Source organism: Ambystoma mexicanum, chromosome 4p (genome assembly GCF_040938575.1).
Source record: "Ambystoma mexicanum isolate Mex_15411 chromosome 4p, UKY_AmexF1_1, whole genome shotgun sequence".
Taxonomy (NCBI): domain Eukaryota; kingdom Metazoa; phylum Chordata; class Amphibia; order Caudata; family Ambystomatidae; genus Ambystoma; species Ambystoma mexicanum.
The window spans coordinates 50,364,051-50,377,311 of NC_090927.1; the positions used below are offsets into that span (position 1 = coordinate 50,364,051).

A 13,261-nucleotide genomic window follows, 5' to 3' on the forward strand; every position below is an offset into this window, starting at 1 on the left:
TCTCTTGACGGGGGGTGCGGGGGACACGTCACGCCTCAAAGGTGGGTGCAGACGAGATCTCGGGTATGAAAGCCGCAGACATTGGTATGCACCTCATACCCAAGCCGCTTGTAGTCGGCCCTTCTTCTTGCAAGTCCAGCCCTCATACTGAGGAATCGGGAGCCTGAAACACGGACAGACTGCATGGGGCCGCCGGGGCCCCAAGGGAAACAATGTGGGGAAATTCAGGCTTTTCTCAAAATGTAAATGCAACAGAAACGGAATCGGGAGTTCTATGTAGAAAAGGCTAGTCTTCCCATACCGGGAGTCGAACCCGGGCCGCCTGGGTGAAAACCAGGAATCCTAACCGCTAGACCATATGGGAGGCTGTCAGCAAGAAGCAGGTTATGGAGATCCTGAGAGCAGTGCCCCATGGGTCCACCACTGGCAGGATGCTTGAGAAGCTTGACCGGTGGTGTCCCACGCAAATGACCGAGATGCACTTTCAGTGGCAGAAATCAAGCTTTACGCTGCTCTGGTATTGAGCTGTCATTGCTTACAGTGGCTAAGCAAAGCACAATACCAAGACCAATCTAAAAATGACTAGCTTGAGAGAACACGCAAGAACCAAGGGCAGCGGTTCGAGCCCTATCAGGGATGGACGGTCCCCTTTTGCTAAAATGGGCAAGAGAGTCTGCAGTTCCTCTCGGAGGCGCGTGAGTGCTGGGGCACGCCTCATTAACCCTTTGCTGCCCGTCTTGCCACCTGAAACCTGCCCCTTGCCCCCAAAGTGCAGCATTGGCTGGGGGCAAATATCTGCAGCCTATTGGCAGGCTGGAGAAGAGTCCCTGTGGCGCTCCTGAAGTGTGTGGGGAAGTAAGCCCCTGACCGATTGACCCCACCCCCCCAACCCCAATAAATGAAGGCAAATCCTGCTTTGCAATTGCTGCCAACTTTTCAGGGCCTTCCTTTCTAGATAGGACTGGAAGATGAAGCGGCTTGAGAGTCAGCTCCGAAATGAAGAGTAGCATTATTTTCTAAAGAGCTGTGTAATGTGGGGAGGGGGCAAGCACAGCACCTCCCTTTTGTGGAAGGATAGGGGTATGCGCAGACCCACGAGGGCCAGTGGCGCAATGGATAACGCGTCTGACTACGGATCAGAAGATTGTAGTAGGTTCGACTCCTACCTGGCTCGGGGAAGCGCGTTTTGTTTTTAATTTAACCCCAATTGTGATTGCGTAGTCTCTGTCTTCTCCCTAGCCTTGGCCGAGGTACTGAACGCTTAACACTCGAGGTCAGCGGAAATGACGGTCTGTCAGGGCGCCCTTCTTTGCTCTGGCCTTTAACGTCTTGCAGCAACGGTTTCAATGCAAGGCGGCCTGTTTTCCAAATGTGGTCCCACCGTTGCTCTCTTGACGGGGGGTGCGGGGGACACGTCACGCCTCAAAGGTGGGTGCAGACGAGATCTCGGGTATGAAAGCCGCAGACATTGGTATGCACCTCATACCCAAGCCGCTTGTAGTCGGCCCTTCTTCTTGCAAGTCCAGCCCTCATACTGAGGAATCGGGAGCCTGAAACACGGACAGACTGCATGGGGCCGCCGGGGCCCCAAGGGAAACAATGTGGGGAAATTCAGGCTTTTCTCAAAATGTAAATGCAACAGAAACGGAATCGGGAGTTCTATGTAGAAAAGGCTAGTCTTCCCATACCGGGAGTCGAACCCGGGCCGCCTGGGTGAAAACCAGGAATCCTAACCGCTAGACCATATGGGAGGCTGTCAGCAAGAAGCAGGTTATGGAGATCCTGAGAGCAGTGCCCCATGGGTCCACCACTGGCAGGATGCTTGAGAAGCTTGACCGGTGGTGTCCCACGCAAATGACCGAGATGCACTTTCAGTGGCAGAAATCAAGCTTTACGCTGCTCTGGTATTGAGCTGTCATTGCTTACAGTGGCTAAGCAAAGCACAATACCAAGACCAATCTAAAAATGACTAGCTTGAGAGAACACGCAAGAACCAAGGGCAGCGGTTCGAGCCCTATCAGGGATGGACGGTCCCCTTTTGCTAAAATGGGCAAGAGAGTCTGCAGTTCCTCTCGGAGGCGCGTGAGTGCTGGGGCACGCCTCATTAACCCTTTGCTGCCCGTCTTGCCACCTGAAACCTGCCCCTTGCCCCCAAAGTGCAGCATTGGCTGGGGGCAAATATCTGCAGCCTATTGGCAGGCTGGAGAAGAGTCCCTGTGGCGCTCCTGAAGTGTGTGGGGAAGTAAGCCCCTGACCGATTGACCCCACCCCCCCAACCCCAATAAATGAAGGCAAATCCTGCTTTGCAATTGCTGCCAACTTTTCAGGGCCTTCCTTTCTAGATAGGACTGGAAGATGAAGCGGCTTGAGAGTCAGCTCCGAAATGAAGAGTAGCATTATTTTCTAAAGAGCTGTGTAATGTGGGGAGGGGGCAAGCACAGCACCTCCCTTTTGTGGAAGGATAGGGGTATGCGCAGACCCACGAGGGCCAGTGGCGCAATGGATAACGCGTCTGACTACGGATCAGAAGATTGTAGGTTTGACTCCTACCTGGCTCGGGGAAGCGCGTTTTGTTTTTAATTTAACCCCAATTGTGATTGCGTAGTCTCTGTCTTCTCCCTAGCCTTGGCCGAGGTACTGAACGCTTAACACTCGAGGTCAGCGGAAATGACGGTCTGTCAGGGCGCCCTTCTTTCCTCTGGCCTTTAACGTCTTGCAGCAACGGTTTCAATGCAAGGCGGCCTGTTTTCCAAATGTGGTCCCACCGTTGCTCTCTTGACGGGGGGTGCGGGGGACACGTCACGCCTCAAAGGTGGGTGCAGACGAGATCTCGGGTATGAAAGCCGCAGACATTGGTATGCACCTCATACCCAAGCCGCTTGTAGTCGGCCCTTCTTCTTGCAAGTCCAGCCCTCATACTGAGGAATCGGGAGCCTGAAACACGGACAGACTGCATGGGGCCGCCGGGGCCCCAAGGGAAACAATGTGGGGAAATTCAGGCTTTTCTCAAAATGTAAATGCAACAGAAAAACGGAATCGGGAGTTCTATGTAGAAAAGGCTAGTCTTCCCATACCGGGAGTCGAACCCGGGCCGCCTGGGTGAAAACCAGGAATCCTAACCGCTAGACCATATGGGAGGCTGTCAGCAAGAAGCAGGTTATGGAGATCCTGAGAGCAGTGCCCCATGGGTCCACCACTGGCAGGATGCTTGAGAAGCTTGACCGGTGGTGTCCCACGCAAATGACCGAGATGCACTTTCAGTGGCAGAAATCAAGCTTTACGCTGCTCTGGTATTGAGCTGTCATTGCTTACAGTGGCTAAGCAAAGCACAATACCAAGACCAATCTAAAAATGACTAGCTTGAGAGAACACGCAAGAACCAAGGGCAGCGGTTCGAGCCCTATCAGGGATGGACGGTCCCCTTTTGCTAAAATGGGCAAGAGAGTCTGCAGTTCCTCTCGGAGGCGCGTGAGTGCTGGGGCACGCCTCATTAACCCTTTGCTGCCCGTCTTGCCACCTGAAACCTGCCCCTTGCCCCCAAAGTGCAGCATTGGCTGGGGGCAAATATCTGCAGCCTATTGGCAGGCTGGAGAAGAGTCCCTGTGGCGCTCCTGAAGTGTGTGGGGAAGTAAGCCCCTGACCGATTGACCCCACCCCCCCAACCCCAATAAATGAAGGCAAATCCTGCTTTGCAATTGCTGCCAACTTTTCAGGGCCTTCCTTTCTAGATAGGACTGGAAGATGAAGCGGCTTGAGAGTCAGCTCCGAAATGAAGAGTAGCATTATTTTCTAAAGAGCTGTGTAATGTGGGGAGGGGGCAAGCACAGCACCTCCCTTTTGTGGAAGGATAGGGGTATGCGCAGACCCACGAGGGCCAGTGGCGCAATGGATAACGCGTCTGACTACGGATCAGAAGATTGTAGGTTCGACTCCTACCTGGCTCGGGGAAGCGCGTTTTGTTTTTAATTTAACCCCAATTGTGATTGCGTAGTCTCTGTCTTCTCCCTAGCCTTGGCCGAGGTACTGAACGCTTAACACTCGAGGTCAGCGGAAATGACGGTCTGTCAGGGCGCCCTTCTTTCCTCTGGCCTTTAACGTCTTGCAGCAACGGTTTCAATGCAAGGCGGCCTGTTTTCCAAATGTGGTCCCACCGTTGCTCTCTTGACGGGGGGTGCGGGGGACACGTCACGCCTCAAAGGTGGGTGCAGACGAGATCTCGGGTATGAAAGCCGCAGACATTGGTATGCACCTCATACCCAAGCCGCTTGTAGTCGGCCCTTCTTCTTGCAAGTCCAGCCCTCATACTGAGGAATCGGGAGCCTGAAACACGGACAGACTGCATGGGGCCGCCGGGGCCCCAAGGGAAACAATGTGGGGAAATTCAGGCTTTTCTCAAAATGTAAATGCAACAGAAACGGAATCGGGAGTTCTATGTAGAAAAGGCTAGTCTTCCCATACCGGGAGTCGAACCCGGGCCGCCTGGGTGAAAACCAGGAATCCTAACCGCTAGACCATATGGGAGGCTGTCAGCAAGAAGCAGGTTATGGAGATCCTGAGAGCAGTGCCCCATGGGTCCACCACTGGCAGGATGCTTGAGAAGCTTGACCGGTGGTGTCCCACGCAAATGACCGAGATGCACTTTCAGTGGCAGAAATCAAGCTTTACGCTGCTCTGGTATTGAGCTGTCATTGCTTACAGTGGCTAAGCAAAGCACAATACCAAGACCAATCTAAAAATGACTAGCTTGAGAGAACACGCAAGAACCAAGGGCAGCGGTCCGAGCCCTATCAGGGATGGACGGTCCCCTTTTGCTAAAATGGGCAAGAGAGTCTGCAGTTCTTCTCGGAGGCGCGTGAGTGCTGGGGCACGCCTCATTAACCCTTTGCTGCCCGTCTTGCCACCTGAAACCTGCCCCTTGCCCCCAAAGTGCAGCATTGGCTGGGGGCAAATATCTGCAGCCTATTGGCAGGCTGGAGAAGAGTCCCTGTGGCGCTCCTGAAGTGTGTGGGGAAGTAAGCCCCTGACCGATTGACCCCACCCCCCCAACCCCAATAAATGAAGGCAAATCCTGCTTTGCAATTGCTGCCAACTTTTCAGGGCCTTCCTTTCTAGATAGGACTGGAAGATGAAGCGGCTTGAGAGTCAGCTCCGAAATGAAGAGTAGCATTATTTTCTAAAGAGCTGTGTAATGTGGGGAGGGGGCAAGCACAGCACCTCCCTTTTGTGGAAGGATAGGGGTATGCGCAGACCCACGAGGGCCAGTGGCGCAATGGATAACGCGTCTGACTACGGATCAGAAGATTGTAGTAGGTTCGACTCCTACCTGGCTCGGGGAAGCGCGTTTTGTTTTTAATTTAACCCCAATTGTGATTGCGTAGTCTCTGTCTTCTCCCTAGCCTTGGCCGAGGTACTGAACGCTTAACACTCGAGGTCAGCGGAAATGACGGTCTGTCAGGGCGCCCTTCTTTCCTCTGGCCTTTAACGTCTTGCAGCAACGGTTTCAATGCAAGGCGGCCTGTTTTCCAAATGTGGTCCCACCGTTGCTCTCTTGACGGGGGGTGCGGGGGACACGTCACGCCTCAAAGGTGGGTGCAGACGAGATCTCGGGTATGAAAGCCGCAGACATTGGTATGCACCTCATACCCAAGCCGCTTGTAGTCAGCCCTTCTTCTTGCAAGTCCAGCCCTCATACTGAGGAATCGGGAGCCTGAAACACGGACAGACTGCATGGGGCCGCCGGGGCCCCAAGGGAAACAATGTGGGGAAATTCAGGCTTTTCTCAAAATGTAAATGCAACAGAAACGGAATCGGGAGTTCTATGTAGAAAAGGCTAGTCTTCCCATACCGGGAGTCGAACCCGGGCCGCCTGGGTGAAAACCAGGAATCCTAACCGCTAGACCATATGGGAGGCTGTCAGCAAGAAGCAGGTTATGGAGATCCTGAGAGCAGTGCCCCATGGGTCCACCACTGGCAGGATGCTTGAGAAGCTTGACCGGTGGTGTCCCACGCAAATGACCGAGATGCACTTTCAGTGGCAGAAATCAAGCTTTACGCTGCTCTGGTATTGAGCTGTCATTGCTTACAGTGGCTAAGCAAAGCACAATACCAAGACCAATCTAAAAATGACTAGCTTGAGAGAACACGCAAGAACCAAGGGCAGCGGTTCGAGCCCTATCAGGGATGGACGGTCCCCTTTTGCTAAAATGGGCAAGAGAGTCTGCAGTTCCTCTCGGAGGCGCGTGAGTGCTGGGGCACGCCTCATTAACCCTTTGCTGCCCGTCTTGCCACCTGAAACCTGCCCCTTGCCCCCAAAGTGCAGCATTGGCTGGGGGCAAATATCTGCAGCCTATTGGCAGGCTGGAGAAGAGTCCCTGTGGCGCTCCTGAAGTGTGTGGGGAAGTAAGCCCCTGACCGATTGACCCCACCCCCCCAACCCCAATAAATGAAGGCAAATCCTGCTTTGCAATTGCTGCCAACTTTTCAGGGCCTTCCTTTCTAGATAGGACTGGAAGATGAAGCGGCTTGAGAGTCAGCTCCGAAATGAAGAGTAGCATTATTTTCTAAAGAGCTGTGTAATGTGGGGAGGGGGCAAGCACAGCACCTCCCTTTTGTGGAAGGATAGGGGTATGTGCAGACCCACGAGGGCCAGTGGCGCAATGGATAACGCGTCTGACTACGGATCAGAAGATTGTAGGTTCGACTCCTACCTGGCTCGGGTAAGCGCGTTTTGTTTTTAATTTAACCCCAATTGTGATTGCGTAGTCTCTGTCTTCTCCCTAGCCTTGGCCGAGGTACTGAACGCTTAACACTCGAGGTCAGCGGAAATGACGGTCTGTCAGGGCGCCCTTCTTTCCTCTGGCCTTTAACGTCTTGCAGCAACGGTTTCAATGCAAGGCGGCCTGTTTTCCAAATGTGGTCCCACCGTTGCTCTCTTGACGGGGGGTGCGGGGGACACGTCACGCCTCAAAGGTGGGTGCAGACGAGATCTCGGGTATGAAAGCCGCAGACATTGGTATGCACCTCATACCCAAGCCGCTTGTAGTCGGCCCTTCTTCTTGCAAGTCCAGCCCTCATACTGAGGAATCGGGAGCCTGAAACACGGACAGACTGCATGGGGCCGCCGGGGCCCCAAGGGAAACAATGTGGGGAAATTCAGGCTTTTCTCAAAATGTAAATGCAACAGAAACGGAAGTTCTATGTAGAAAAGGCTAGTCTTCCCATACCGGGAGTCGAACCCGGGCCTCCTGGGTGAAAACCAGGAATCCTAACAGCTAGACCATATGGGAGGCTGTCAGCAAGAAGCAGGTTATGGAGATCCTGAGAGCAGTGCCCCATGGGTCCACCACTGGCAGGATGCTTGAGAAGCTTGACCGGTGGTGTCCCACGCAAATGACCGAGATGCACTTTCAGTGGCAGAAATCAAGCTTTACGCTGCTCTGGTATTGAGCTGTCATTGCTTACAGTGGCTAAGCAAAGCACAATACCAAGACCAATCTAAAAATGACTAGCTTGAGAGAACACGCAAGAACCAAGGGCAGCGGTTCGAGCCCTATCAGGGATGGACGGTCCCCTTTTGCTAAAATGGGCAAGAGAGTCTGCAGTTCCTCTCGGAGGCGCGTGAGTGCTGGGGCACGCCTCATTAACCCTTTGCTGCCCGTCTTGCCACCTGAAACCTGCCCCTTGCCCCCAAAGTGCAGCATTGGCTGGGGGCAAATATCTGCAGCCTATTGGCAGGCTGGAGAAGAGTCCCTGTGGCGCTCCTGAAGTGTGTGGGGAAGTAAGCCCCTGACCGATTGACCCCACCCCCCCAACCCCAATAAATGAAGGCAAATCCTGCTTTGCAATTGCTGCCAACTTTTCAGGGCCTTCCTTTCTAGATAGGACTGGAAGATGAAGCGGCTTGAGAGTCAGCTCCGAAATGAAGAGTAGCATTATTTTCTAAAGAGCTGTGTAATGTGGGGAGGGGGCAAGCACAGCACCTCCCTTTTGTGGAAGGATAGGGGTATGCGCAGACCCACGAGGGCCAGTGGCGCAACGGATAACGCGTCTGACTACGGATCAGAAGATTGTAGGTTCGACTCCTACCTGGCTCGGGGAAGCGCGTTTTGTTTTTAATTTAACCCCAATTGTGATTGCGTAGTCTCTGTCTTCTCCCTAGCCTTGGCCGAGGTACTGAACGCTTAACACTCGAGGTCAGCGGAAATGACGGTCTGCCAGGGCGCCCTTCTTTCCTCTGGCCTTTAACGTCTTGCAGCAACGGTTTCAATGCAAGGCGGCCTGTTTTCCAAATGTGGTCCCACCGTTGCTCTCTTGACGGGGGGTGCGGGGGACACGTCACGCCTCAAAGGTGGGTGCAGACGAGATCTCGGGTATGAAAGCCGCAGACATTGGTATGCACCTCATACCCAAGCCGCTTGTAGTCGGCCCTTCTTCTTGCAAGTCCAGCCCTCATACTGAGGAATCGGGAGCCTGAAACACGGACAGACTGCATGGGGCCGCCGGGGCCCCAAGGGAAACAATGTGGGGAAATTCAGGCTTTTCTCAAAATGTAAATGCAACAGAAACGGAATCGGGAGTTCTATGTAGAAAAGGCTAGTCTTCCCATACCGGGAGTCGAACCCGGGCCGCCTGGGTGAAAACCAGGAATCCTAACAGCTAGACCATATGGGAGGCTGTCAGCAAGAAGCAGGTTATGGAGATCCTGAGAGCAGTGCCCCATGGGTCCACCACTGGCAGGATGCTTGAGAAGCTTGACCGGTGGTGTCCCACGCAAATGACCGAGATGCACTTTCAGTGGCAGAAATCAAGCTTTACGCTGCTCTGGTATTGAGCTGTCATTGCTTACAGTGGCTAAGCAAAGCACAATACCAAGACCAATCTAAAAATGACTAGCTTGAGAGAACACGCAAGAACCAAGGGCAGCGGTTCGAGCCCTATCAGGGATGGACGGTCCCCTTTTGCTAAAATGGGCAAGAGAGTCTGCAGTTCCTCTCGGAGGCGCGTGAGTGCTGGGGCACGCCTCATTAACCCTTTGCTGCCCGTCTTGCCACCTGAAACCTGCCCCTTGCCCCCAAAGTGCAGCATTGGCTGGGGGCAAATATCTGCAGCCTATTGGCAGGCTGGAGAAGAGTCCCTGTGGCGCTCCTGAAGTGTGTGGGGAAGTAAGCCCCTGACCGATTGACCCCACCCCCCCAACCCCAATAAATGAAGGCAAATCCTGCTTTGCAATTGCTGCCAACTTTTCAGGGCCTTCCTTTCTAGATAGGACTGGAAGATGAAGCGGCTTGAGAGTCAGCTCCGAAATGAAGAGTAGCATTATTTTCTAAAGAGCTGTGTAATGTGGGGAGGGGGCAAGCACAGCACCTCCCTTTTGTGGAAGGATAGGGGTATGCGCAGACCCACGAGGGCCAGTGGCGCAATGGATAACGCGTCTGACTACGGATCAGAAGATTGTAGGTTCGACTCCTACCTGGCTCGGGGAAGCGCGTTTTGTTTTTAATTTAACCCCAATTGTGATTGCGTAGTCTCTGTCTTCTCCCTAGCCTTGGCCGAGGTACTGAACGCTTAACACTCGAGGTCAGCGGAAATGACGGTCTGTCAGGGCGCCCTTCTTTCCTCTGGCCTTTAACGTCTTGCAGCAACGGTTTCAATGCAAGGCGGCCTGTTTTCCAAATGTGGTCCCACCGTTGCTCTCTTGACGGGGGGTGCGGGGGACACGTCACGCCTCAAAGGTGGGTGCAGACGAGATCTCGGGTATGAAAGCCGCAGACATTGGTATGCACCTCATACCCAAGCCGCTTGTAGTCGGCCCTTCTTCTTGCAAGTCCAGCCCTCATACTGAGGAATCGGGAGCCTGAAACACGGACAGACTGCATGGGGCCGCCGGGGCCCCAAGGGAAACAATGTGGGGAAATTCAGGCTTTTCTCAAAATGTAAATGCAACAGAAACGGAATCGGGAGTTCTATGTAGAAAAGGCTAGTCTTCCCATACCGGGAGTCGAACCCGGGCCGCCTGGGTGAAAACCAGGAATCCTAACCGCTAGACCATATGGGAGGCTGTCAGCAAGAAGCAGGTTATGGAGATCCTGAGAGCAGTGCCCCATGGGTCCACCACTGGCAGGATGCTTGAGAAGCTTGACCGGTGGTGTCCCACGCAAATGACCGAGATGCACTTTCAGTGGCAGAAATCAAGCTTTACGCTGCTCTGGTATTGAGCTGTCATTGCTTACAGTGGCTAAGCAAAGCACAATACCAAGACCAATCTAAAAATGACTAGCTTGAGAGAACACGCAAGAACCAAGGGCAGCGGTTCGAGCCCTATCAGGGATGGACGGTCCCCTTTTGCTAAAATGGGCAAGAGAGTCTGCAGTTCCTCTCGGAGGCGCGTGAGTGCTGGGGCACGCCTCATTAACCCTTTGCTGCCCGTCTTGCCACCTGAAACCTGCCCCTTGCCCCCAAAGTGCAGCATTGGCTGGGGGCAAATATCTGCAGCCTATTGGCAGGCTGGAGAAGAGTCCCTGTGGCGCTCCTGAAGTGTGTGGGGAAGTAAGCCCCTGACCGATTGACCCCACCCCCCCAACCCCAATAAATGAAGGCAAATCCTGCTTTGCAATTGCTGCCAACTTTTCAGGGCCTTCCTTTCTAGATAGGACTGGAAGATGAAGCGGCTTGAGAGTCAGCTCCGAAATGAAGAGTAGCATTATTTTCTAAAGAGCTGTGTAATGTGGGGAGGGGGCAAGCACAGCACCTCCCTTTTGTGGAAGGATAGGGGTATGCGCAGACCCACGAGGGCCAGTGGCGCAATGGATAACGCGTCTGACTACGGATCAGAAGATTGTAGGTTCGACTCCTACCTGGCTCGGGGAAGCGCGTTTTGTTTTTAATTTAACCCCAATTGTGATTGCGTAGTCTCTGTCTTCTCCCTAGCCTTGGCCGAGGTACTGAACGCTTAACACTCGAGGTCAGCGGAAATGACGGTCTGTCAGGGCGCCCTTCTTTCCTCTGGCCTTTAACGTCTTGCAGCAACGGTTTCAATGCAAGGCGGCCTGTTTTCCAAATGTGGTCCCACCGTTGCTCTCTTGACGGGGGGTGCGGGGGACACGTCACGCCTCAAAGGTGGGTGCAGACGAGATCTCGGGTATGAAAGCCGCAGACATTGGTATGCACCTCATACCCAAGCCGCTTGTAGTCGGCCCTTCTTCTTGCAAGTCCAGCCCTCATACTGAGGAATCGGGAGCCTGAAACACGGACAGACTGCATGGGGCCGCCGGGGCCCCAAGGGAAACAATGTGGGGAAATTCAGGCTTTTCTCAAAATGTAAATGCAACAGAAACGGAATCGGGAGTTCTATGTAGAAAAGGCTAGTCTTCCCATACCGGGAGTCGAACCCGGGCCGCCTGGGTGAAAACCAGGAATCCTAACCGCTAGACCATATGGGAGGCTGTCAGCAAGAAGCAGGTTATGGAGATCCTGAGAGCAGTGCCCCATGGGTCCACCACTGGCAGGATGCTTGAGAAGCTTGACCGGTGGTGTCCCACGCAAATGACCGAGATGCACTTTCAGTGGCAGAAATCAAGCTTTACGCTGCTCTGGTATTGAGCTGTCATTGCTTACAGTGGCTAAGCAAAGCACAATACCAAGACCAATCTAAAAATGACTAGCTTGAGAGAACACGCAAGAACCAAGGGCAGCGGTTCGAGCCCTATCAGGGATGGACGGTCCCCTTTTGCTAAAATGGGCAAGAGAGTCTGCAGTTCCTCTCGGAGGCGCGTGAGTGCTGGGGCACGCCTCATTAACCCTTTGCTGCCCGTCTTGCCACCTGAAACCTGCCCCTTGCCCCCAAAGTGCAGCATTGGCTGGGGGCAAATATCTGCAGCCTATTGGCAGGCTGGAGAAGAGTCCCTGTGGCGCTCCTGAAGTGTGTGGGGAAGTAAGCCCCTGACCGATTGACCCCACCCCCCCAACCCCAATAAATGAAGGCAAATCCTGCTTTGCAATTGCTGCCAACTTTTCAGGGCCTTCCTTTCTAGATAGGACTGGAAGATGAAGCGGCTTGAGAGTCAGCTCCGAAATGAAGAGTAGCATTATTTTCTAAAGAGCTGTGTAATGTGGGGAGGGGGCAAGCACAGCACCTCCCTTTTGTGGAAGGATAGGGGTATGCGCAGACCCACGAGGGCCAGTGGCGCAATGGATAACGCGTCTGACTACGGATCAGAAGATTGTAGGTTCGACTCCTACCTGGCTCGGGGAAGCGCGTTTTGTTTTTAATTTAACCCCAATTGTGATTGCGTAGTCTCTGTCTTCTCCCTAGCCTTGGCCGAGGTACTGAACGCTTAACACTCGAGGTCAGCGGAAATGACGGTCTGTCAGGGCGCCCTTCTTTCCTCTGGCCTTTAACGTCTTGCAGCAACGGTTTCAATGCAAGGCGGCCTGTTTTCCAAATGTGGTCCCACCGTTGCTCTCTTGACGGGGGGTGCGGGGGACACGTCACGCCTCAAAGGTGGGTGCAGACGAGATCTCGGGTATGAAAGCCGCAGACATTGGTATGCACCTCATACCCAAGCCGCTTGTAGTCGGCCCTTCTTCTTGCAAGTCCAGCCCTCATACTGAGGAATCGGGAGCCTGAAACACGGACAGACTGCATGGGGCCGCCGGGGCCCCAAGGGAAACAATGTGGGGAAATTCAGGCTTTTCTCAAAATGTAAATGCAACAGAAACGGAATCGGGAGTTCTATGTAGAAAAGGCTAGTCTTCCCATACCGGGAGTCGAACCCGGGCCGCCTGGGTGAAAACCAGGAATCCTAACCGCTAGACCATATGGGAGGCTGTCAGCAAGAAGCAGGTTATGGAGATCCTGAGAGCAGTGCCCCATGGGTCCACCACTGGCAGGATGCTTGAGAAGCTTGACCGGTGGTGTCCCACGCAAATGACCGAGATGCACTTTCAGTGGCAGAAATCAAGCTTTACGCTGCTCTGGTATTGAGCTGTCATTGCTTACAGTGGCTAAGCAAAGCACAATACCAAGACCAATCTAAAAATGACTAGCTTGAGAGAACACGCAAGAACCAAGGGCAGCGGTTCGAGCCCTATCAGGGATGGACGGTCCCCTTTTGCTAAAATGGGCAAGAGAGTCTGCAGTTCCTCTCGGAGGCGCGTGAGTGCTGGGGCACGCCTCATTAACCCTTTGCTGCCCGTCTTGCCACCTGAAACCTGCCCCTTGCCCCCAAAGTGCAGCATTGGCTGGGGGCAAATATCTGCAGCC

At 53.8% G+C, this 13,261-nt stretch overlaps 19 non-coding genes across 19 annotated transcripts; 9 read left to right on the plus strand and 10 right to left on the minus strand.

Annotated features, from left to right (window-relative positions):
• Nucleotides 1-292: 292 nt before the first annotated feature.
• Nucleotides 293-364, minus strand: TRNAE-UUC (transfer RNA glutamic acid (anticodon UUC)). The gene has a single exon. It is a non-coding gene; the product is annotated as a tRNA-Glu (tRNA).
• A 734-nt stretch (nt 365-1,098) lies between these two features.
• Nucleotides 1,099-1,174, plus strand: TRNAR-ACG (transfer RNA arginine (anticodon ACG)). Its single transcript has one exon. It is a non-coding gene; the product is annotated as a tRNA-Arg (tRNA).
• A 505-nt stretch (nt 1,175-1,679) lies between these two features.
• On the minus strand, nt 1,680-1,751 carry TRNAE-UUC (transfer RNA glutamic acid (anticodon UUC)). The gene has a single exon. It is a non-coding gene; the product is annotated as a tRNA-Glu (tRNA).
• A 734-nt stretch (nt 1,752-2,485) lies between these two features.
• Nucleotides 2,486-2,558, plus strand: TRNAR-ACG (transfer RNA arginine (anticodon ACG)). Its single transcript has one exon. It is a non-coding gene; the product is annotated as a tRNA-Arg (tRNA).
• A 507-nt stretch (nt 2,559-3,065) lies between these two features.
• On the minus strand, nt 3,066-3,137 carry TRNAE-UUC (transfer RNA glutamic acid (anticodon UUC)). Its single transcript has one exon. It is a non-coding gene; the product is annotated as a tRNA-Glu (tRNA).
• Nucleotides 3,138-3,871: 734 nt separating this feature from the next.
• TRNAR-ACG (transfer RNA arginine (anticodon ACG)) lies at nt 3,872-3,944 on the plus strand. The gene has a single exon. It is a non-coding gene; the product is annotated as a tRNA-Arg (tRNA).
• Nucleotides 3,945-4,449: 505 nt separating this feature from the next.
• Nucleotides 4,450-4,521, minus strand: TRNAE-UUC (transfer RNA glutamic acid (anticodon UUC)). The gene has a single exon. It is a non-coding gene; the product is annotated as a tRNA-Glu (tRNA).
• A 734-nt stretch (nt 4,522-5,255) lies between these two features.
• TRNAR-ACG (transfer RNA arginine (anticodon ACG)) lies at nt 5,256-5,331 on the plus strand. Its single transcript has one exon. It is a non-coding gene; the product is annotated as a tRNA-Arg (tRNA).
• A 505-nt stretch (nt 5,332-5,836) lies between these two features.
• TRNAE-UUC (transfer RNA glutamic acid (anticodon UUC)) lies at nt 5,837-5,908 on the minus strand. Its single transcript has one exon. It is a non-coding gene; the product is annotated as a tRNA-Glu (tRNA).
• Nucleotides 5,909-6,642: 734 nt separating this feature from the next.
• TRNAR-ACG (transfer RNA arginine (anticodon ACG)) lies at nt 6,643-6,715 on the plus strand. The gene has a single exon. It is a non-coding gene; the product is annotated as a tRNA-Arg (tRNA).
• Nucleotides 6,716-7,214: 499 nt separating this feature from the next.
• TRNAE-UUC (transfer RNA glutamic acid (anticodon UUC)) lies at nt 7,215-7,286 on the minus strand. The gene has a single exon. It is a non-coding gene; the product is annotated as a tRNA-Glu (tRNA).
• A 734-nt stretch (nt 7,287-8,020) lies between these two features.
• TRNAR-ACG (transfer RNA arginine (anticodon ACG)) lies at nt 8,021-8,093 on the plus strand. Its single transcript has one exon. It is a non-coding gene; the product is annotated as a tRNA-Arg (tRNA).
• Nucleotides 8,094-8,598: 505 nt separating this feature from the next.
• On the minus strand, nt 8,599-8,670 carry TRNAE-UUC (transfer RNA glutamic acid (anticodon UUC)). The gene has a single exon. It is a non-coding gene; the product is annotated as a tRNA-Glu (tRNA).
• A 734-nt stretch (nt 8,671-9,404) lies between these two features.
• Nucleotides 9,405-9,477, plus strand: TRNAR-ACG (transfer RNA arginine (anticodon ACG)). The gene has a single exon. It is a non-coding gene; the product is annotated as a tRNA-Arg (tRNA).
• Nucleotides 9,478-9,982: 505 nt separating this feature from the next.
• On the minus strand, nt 9,983-10,054 carry TRNAE-UUC (transfer RNA glutamic acid (anticodon UUC)). The gene has a single exon. It is a non-coding gene; the product is annotated as a tRNA-Glu (tRNA).
• A 734-nt stretch (nt 10,055-10,788) lies between these two features.
• On the plus strand, nt 10,789-10,861 carry TRNAR-ACG (transfer RNA arginine (anticodon ACG)). The gene has a single exon. It is a non-coding gene; the product is annotated as a tRNA-Arg (tRNA).
• Nucleotides 10,862-11,366: 505 nt separating this feature from the next.
• On the minus strand, nt 11,367-11,438 carry TRNAE-UUC (transfer RNA glutamic acid (anticodon UUC)). Its single transcript has one exon. It is a non-coding gene; the product is annotated as a tRNA-Glu (tRNA).
• Nucleotides 11,439-12,172: 734 nt separating this feature from the next.
• Nucleotides 12,173-12,245, plus strand: TRNAR-ACG (transfer RNA arginine (anticodon ACG)). Its single transcript has one exon. It is a non-coding gene; the product is annotated as a tRNA-Arg (tRNA).
• Nucleotides 12,246-12,750: 505 nt separating this feature from the next.
• TRNAE-UUC (transfer RNA glutamic acid (anticodon UUC)) lies at nt 12,751-12,822 on the minus strand. The gene has a single exon. It is a non-coding gene; the product is annotated as a tRNA-Glu (tRNA).
• Between the last annotated feature and the right edge of the window lie 439 nt (nt 12,823-13,261).